The sequence below is a fragment of the Melospiza georgiana genome, chromosome 9 (genome assembly GCF_028018845.1).
Source record: "Melospiza georgiana isolate bMelGeo1 chromosome 9, bMelGeo1.pri, whole genome shotgun sequence".
NCBI lineage: Eukaryota > Metazoa > Chordata > Aves > Passeriformes > Passerellidae > Melospiza > Melospiza georgiana.
In genome coordinates, this window is record NC_080438.1 from 3,604,457 (window position 1) to 3,611,714 (window position 7,258).

Below are 7,258 nucleotides of genomic sequence, written 5' to 3' on the forward strand. Positions count from 1 at the left end.
CAGAAAGAAGGAGTCATGTCACCCCCACAGCCCCTGGGGTAGGACAAGAAGGACAAACCCAGCCCTCCTGCAGTGACACACTCGGGGCTTGACCTGCATGGGGGATGGAAATCTTCCCTCTCTGGCTGTGAGCAGAGGCTGGAGGAGCTCCCCTTTCCCAGAAACGCTGCCTGCCATCCCCAGGGATGGGATCCCCAGGGGCAAAGGCTGCTTTTGCAGTTTCCTCTCCCATCTGGGCCACCAAAACCTGATGCGTTGGAGTGGCTGCCTAGAACAGAGGCTAGAGGTTAAGAGAATAATATGGGTATTTATTGAAGGCCTTCAATAGGCGCACATTGGGCAGTCAAAACCTCCCCAAGGGGTTACACCTAGGATAGACAATGGTCATGAGTTTTTCAGACAATTATAAGTTTGTTCTTTTACATATCAGGAGTTAATCCTCAATTACAGCTTCAGGTAATGAAGTTATTTACCCCCAGTTCCCCCCCCCCCCCCACCAATTCACTTTTCTTTATCCTTTTTGGGGCTGTAGGGTGTCTTTGGATCACAGATCCAGAGGGATTGCTTTGTCTGACCAAAATGTGGAGAGAGTTAACTACACTTTCCATAGAGTTTAGCTATGCACTAATACAGTCTAGTGTACACACAAACACAAAAATTAAAATCTTACAAGGCATCAGTCTGTGGTCCCAGTTTTACTCCCTGCTGCCAAAGAGCAGCTCAGCTTCCCAGCACTGTGGCATCAAACAAATGTTTCAAGTGGTGAAGGGAGGCCACCTTTTCTGGCCCTGTCTTCCTCCTTTCCACCCTGCTCTTGCCTGTACGTGCAAAAAAAAACATCCCAGAGCTGCCCAGGATGTGAGAGCCAGCAGAAGGAGGCTGAAGCAGTCACTGCTTTTAAAGAGAAGGCACAAAGCCATGATAGCTCTCCAGACAGACCTTCTGAGTGAGCTTGGGTGCTGCTGACCTCTAGGGCCAGCTGAGATCAGCACCTTGGGGAGGGTCACAGAGACAGCCAGGCCAGGGGACACGGCAGGAGCCAGAGGCTTGTGTCCAGGAATGTGAGTGGGACAATCCCCAGGCTACCCTGGTCCTGTCCAGTGTGACTCCATCTCTCCACAAGACCCTCCAGCAGTGTTGGTGCTGGAATTCCTTTAATTTTACATCAGAACTCAAAAAAAATTTCAAAGTGGCCCACACCTTGTAAATCCAAGCTCCCTTCTCTGCTCCATCCACCTGGGGAATTGCTTGGAGCAGGGCACACCTGGAGATGTCGTTGCTGCAGTGGTGACAGGAGCTGGAATCAGGCTGGCTGATGTAGGAGAAGTGTTTTTCCCAGTAAATTGTTCCCTCCACTGGGAACAGCATCCTAGAACACAGAGTGGAGCAAAAGTATTGTCTGAGGCACTTGAGTCTGCCACTTGTTATTTTCGTTGCTGCTCTTGCAGTTTGTCTCTCTGGAAGGAAAGCAGACTAGTTATTTAAAGTAAAATTCTATTTTTCTTAAATAAGAAAATGGCACCAGCTGCTTCTTTTATGACAAATGATGTTCTGAATTGAATCAAAATAAGCAGCTTGTAGCTCTACCCCTTAAACCAGGGGCTGATCAAGGAAATCATGACTGAGCCAAAGCTTTGGAAAGAGCTGAGTGGTGACTAATTCCCACCAAGGGCAAATATCCTATCCTTGATTCATCTCTTCCTGCTGTGAAAGGGGTACTCACAACCTACAAACCCATTTCCCCTCTCCACAAGCACACACCTCCAAAATGTTCCTCCTGTTTGGAGCAATGTTAAAATGTGCCATCGCATGAAGAGAGGGGGAAAAAATTGGTTCACTCAGTTCTTTTTATTCTGTTTGCTGGCCCATACCCAGTCAGCTCCCAGGTAGATTAATGGCAGAAGGGAAAAAGAGTTTACAAATTTCATTTTCTATGAGCTTCAGGTGGTGTTAACTGCAGGGTCAGATGCAGAACTTGAATCTGTCTGACGTTTCTCCTGCTTTGGTCCATCAGCCAGGCTTGGGATGATTTCCACCACTTTTAGTGGACTCATTAATGCACCTTTAGTCCATGCTGGGAGGGTGTGAAGGGCAAAGGGGACGGGGAAATTGCTGTGTGTGTCTGGGGGTGTGGGTGGATGAGAGTGCATGTGACTTCATCTGTATCTTATTTAGTGTCCTCTACTACAGAAGCTTTTCTGAGACATAGATGTGCATGTTAAAATAGGAGAATTAGGCACAAATGACATAAACTGAGACCTTTAGCCAGTGTTGTGTTTGCCTCGTGTGTAAGTCCAAGTAGTAGTAGGAGATGTAAAACTCTGCTAGGTTCCCAGTTACCCCTAAGAGCACATGTATCAAACTGAACTGAATGTTCACTGATGATAGACACAAAACCAAAATGTTTACAGCATTCAGAGCAATAGCAAAGCATACCTCATGCCAGTCCTGGAGTGCCTCTCACCTGTCAGTGCAAGCTCTCCCCTCCCCGGGGGCCTCTGGCTTCTTCTCCCTCCAAACTCCTCTCTCCTTCTCTCTCCTGTCCTGGTTGTCTCCCCTCTTCCTCCTCCTCCAAGCACTCCAAACCTTCCTGTCCACCAGCACTGTTTGTCCTCATCTGTCTGAGCCTGGGACTACCCTAACCTCCCCCTGCTTGCCTCTCCTCCATGCCCATCCCTCCCTCCTCTCTTCTTTGCCTTTCCCTTCCCCAGGCACTCATCTCTGGTCATGCCATCTCCCTCCTACATGCCTCCTACTGCCACTGTAAAGCTCCTAGGAGCTCTTCCCTGCCCATTATATAAGAACAAAACGTTTCACATCATTTTCTGCATTATCTTCCATCCCTGGGGCTGCTGCAGTCGTCTCCTTCCTTGGTGCTGTGCTCTCTCTGGCATCGTAGCATTATACCCCAGAACTGGAATTAAAGTTCATTTTGCTGCTAGACCAGAATGCTTCTGTCTACCACGCACCCCTTGGGCTTTGCAGAGACTCATCTTGTCCCCAAGTCTTTTGTCTTCCTTCTTTTTCTCCTCCTTCCATGCAGGCTGCACGTGCAGTGCTTGTGGCAGGGGCTGGCTGGGGTGGAGGGTGTCCGTGCTGGGGTCAGTCACAGCTGGGCACCCCCGTGGCTCTCTGGTTTATAAAAGTAGTCTCAATAAAGGTGTGTGGGTTGTATTTGCTCAGCAAACTCAGTCACTGTGCTCTGTGCCTCCTGCAGGAGGATGTGTGTCTAATCTGAGGCTGCGGTGAACTCAGCGCGAGTTCAGCGAGCCGAGGCTGTGGGAGGGAGGTGGCACAGGGGGACGAGATTGTTACCAAAAACATCCAACACTCCTGGCAAAAAGGCACAGGAGAAAAGGCAGTGCCTGCTTCTGGAGGCACCAGGGAGCTCTGGGGACCAGCTGTGCTGTGAATTGTTTGTCTCAAGCAACCCCACAGCTCCCGGTTTGCCTCACGTACTGCATGCCCCAGGCTGGATCTAAAGCATGATGGATGAGGAGCTGCTCAGCTTTGCATTTCCAGTGTGGGTAACAGCTTTATCCTGAGAGAAATGCCTTCATGTTGCTCTATCAGTGCCTGCAGCCACCAGCTGAAAAGCAGGGAGGGGAAGGAGGCACCTTCTGCTGTGTTTACTCCTGCAGACCTCTGTAGGAACTCCTGGCAATGAAGAGAGCAGGGTATGAGCACACCCTGGGGTAGATCCCCCTTCCTTAAGAGCCACCACTGAAGATGTCATCTCCTCATAACCTCTCCCCCAACTCCTCTGTGAGTTGCCCAAATCAGAGCTCAGATTTGTCCTTAAGCTCCTTGGCACCTCCACCTTGGTGGGAAAGCAGTGTCCCCTTGAGGACCTGACTACAAACTCCACGCCCAGCAAGGCTGCTTAAAATAACAAAGATACCTGGTTCCTCTGCAAATCAGCTCGTGGGTGGCTCAGAAGAGACTGAGGATGGCTCTGCTGCACTCAGTGAACTCAGAAGTGAGCCACCAGGCAGAAAGAACAGCTCAGAAGTGCTTCCCTGGGCAATGCTTTTATTTTCAGGAGATCCTGCTGCTGCAGCTGCCACCCCTGCAGTGCTGCTGGTGTTGGGGCAGGCCAGGCAGGCTGTTCAGTCTGACCCCTTCCTGCTCAAGGAGAGGCATGGGCTCAGCTCCCCGGGTCCTCCTGCATTAGCTGCTTGTTTGCTAGGCTCCCCTTGCTCCCTGGGAGGCTGGAGAAGCTCCTCAGCCACGCCACAAATCCCCGCTGAGCCGTGTCACCACGCTGTGCAGTGTTACACCCCTGCTGTATAGACACCCTGAGGATGTAATAAACAGCCTGAGACTATTTGCTCTCTGCCTGAGTGTCTGAAAAGCTGCAATCCTGGGGATGGAGGGCTGAATCCCAGCCAAATTGCTGAGGAGGAAGAGGAGGGAAGAAGCTGGTGCAGACATGCTGGATGGGGCAGCAGAGTGAGGATGGGTTGGCTCCAAGCTGTGGATGCCTCAGTAGAAGCAATTTAGAACCAGGTTCCCCAGAGGTCCAGTTTGGGGAAATGAGTCTGAAAAGAGTCAGGAGGCCCTGCAAGGAAGGAAAATCCCAGGAGCCTTCCAGCAGCACATTGCTGTCCTTCTCTGAGTACACCTCCCTGCTGCTGCCAGTGATGGACTCCCTGCCCCAAATCTCAAAACCAGCATGGACAGAGGTGGGAACAAGTGCTGAGCCTGCTCCCTGCACCTGGAGCAGCAGTGGGGGACACACAAGCTCCTGGGAAAGGGAGCAGTGTGGATGGATGGATGGATGGATGGATGGATGGATGGATGGATGGATGGATGGATGGATGGATGGATGGAGCTTGGTGAGGTCACAAAGAGCAAACAGCAAATGAAGAGCTTTCTCCAGACCAGAAAAAGGCACCCTGTGCTCCAGCAGGGAGCTCACACCTGGGCCTCAGCTTGCTCCATCCTGGTGGGATAAACCAGGGAGGGATGAGCAGGAGTAGGAGGAGAGTCACCAGTCATGGGCCAGTCTGGGGAGTCTGGGATTGCTGGGGAAGGCTCAGGCAGCAGCTGAGAGCAATCCTGGGTAGCAAGCGGGGAAGGGGAAGCATTAGCAGGAGCAGGGAGCAGGGAGCAGGGCTCTTGAGGTGTGGTTGGGTCTTAGTGGGAAATTGCATAGTGAGAGATTGGCTTGGTTTGAAAAGACAGATGTCTGCTAAGGAAGGCAGGAGGCTCCCCCGAAATGGAAAATGTAAACCCTCTCCCTCTGAATTATTGTAATTTTTAAATTAAGGGGCTCTCAGGCAAAGATATGGGAATAGGAATAGCAATTCTTTATCAGGAAAAATAAAAATACAAATGCAATATTACAAAAAAAATTAAAAAAAGAAAACAAACCACTGCCAGAGTGAGAGCAGTCCCTGCCCCCTGTGTGTCAGGGCGGTGTCCCAGCCCCATCCCATGGGGGCTCAGCCCTCCTGCAGTGCCAGCTGTGGCTCTGCTGCAGCAGGGATCCTGCACAAGGGGGGAGTTTTCCTCTGCAGCTCCAGGGCTGCTGCAGATGGGCCTGGGCTCCCTCTGGCCATGCAGGGCAGCAGAAAGCTGCTCCTCTGGCAATGCAGGGGGCAAAGGCTGCTGGGGTGTCCCAAAGCTCAGATTGTATCCAGGTAGGAATGCTTGGCTCCTCCCCTGGGCGGAGCATCTCCCCATGGGATGATGGAATTGGATCAGCCATGCAGGGACACTCACTGGCTCATGGACAGGAGATAATTAATAATTAATGGCCCATGGACAGAAGAGATCTCCTGGAGGGAGGATTGGCTGTGGGAGAGATAAAGAAAACTGCCCACGAACAGCAGAGAACTGCCCCACCTCTGACAGATGGAAATAGAACACACACCCCCAAGCCATATCTTACAACCCAGGACAGAGATTTACTGCAGGAACCATGTGGGGCTTCAGTGAGGAAGGGCAGAGCACCTCCTGAGCAGGTCTGGCAGCAGGAAGAGCAGTGACCTGGATCTCAGCTGCTCCTGGGCACACCGAGGGCTCCCACCCTGCCTGATGCCCCTCTCTCTCCCTGTGAAAGGTGAGTGTTTGCTCTGTGCTCTGCACACACACGTGTTGCATTGAAAGCCAAACATTAAATTTTCCTCTGGAAATGGGTCTAGTGGAATATATCAGTCCCTCTGGCTTCTTTCTATCCCCCTTTTATTTTTGCCCCTAAATCTTTTCTTCTGCTGTTTTTCCTTTTTATCTGCTGCTTCTTCCCTCAGCCTGTCACCGAGCCAAACCCATCTGAATGCATCCAAGGAGGGATCTGCCATTAGTGCTGCTCTGTCTCTCCTCTTAGTTAGGATATATTTAGCCATCATCTTTTAGCTTTTTTTTGCTGGCTGTTCAGTGGCTTTAAAAAGCAGGTGCTGGGAACGGAAAGAGAAGATTAAAAGTACCTGCTGTCAGCTACCTCTCCTTGTGCAGCTGTGCAAAGCAAGCACGTGGGCAGAGAGGGTAACAGCTGCCCCTTGAAAACCTCATTTGTAATTCTAATTATTCTTTTTTATTATTATTATTATTATTATTTCAATAATCTCTTTCTGCACTGCTACAAATATCCAGAGCAGCTATTTCCTCCCGTGCCTCATGTGAATGTGGAGTGTCGGGAATCCATCAAACTCCCCGTGGGTGAGAGTGAGGGATCCTTCATGGGCAGCTGGGATATCCTGGATGGGCTGGGCAGGCCCAGGTGGAGCCAGGCTCACCTGCAGCCACATGGACAAGGTGTCTCACAGCCAGCCCTGACTGTCCCTGTCCCACAAGCTGTGCCCCAGCTGCAATGTGGCTACACAGGGGCCACTTGCAAATTCTTGGCTGCTGTCTCAGCCTTGGCAGCTTCCCTGCTCCTCCCTGGCACCATCAGAGAACTTCTCAGGTTGGGAAAGATCTCTAAGATTATCAGGTCTAAGCCAAGCCCATCACCAAACTCCATCCCATCCCCATCTCCTTGGCTTACTTCCCTCCTTAAACACATCCAGAGCTCATCAACAGCTTGCAGGTGGAGGAAGGGGCTATGCAACATGAGCAGGGCCTTTAAACATCCAATTTCTGCTCCTTTGCAGTCAGCACCTCCCTGATTTCGTGGCAGGAGTGCCTCCAGGTTTGGCCATCCCTGAGAAGAGATGGCCAAAGAAGAAACGAGAAACTGGAGACAGATTCCTTGGGGAGCCTGCCTGCAGTGAGACCCCAAAACAGCACAGCTCAGCCTGGCTTTTCCCCTTTT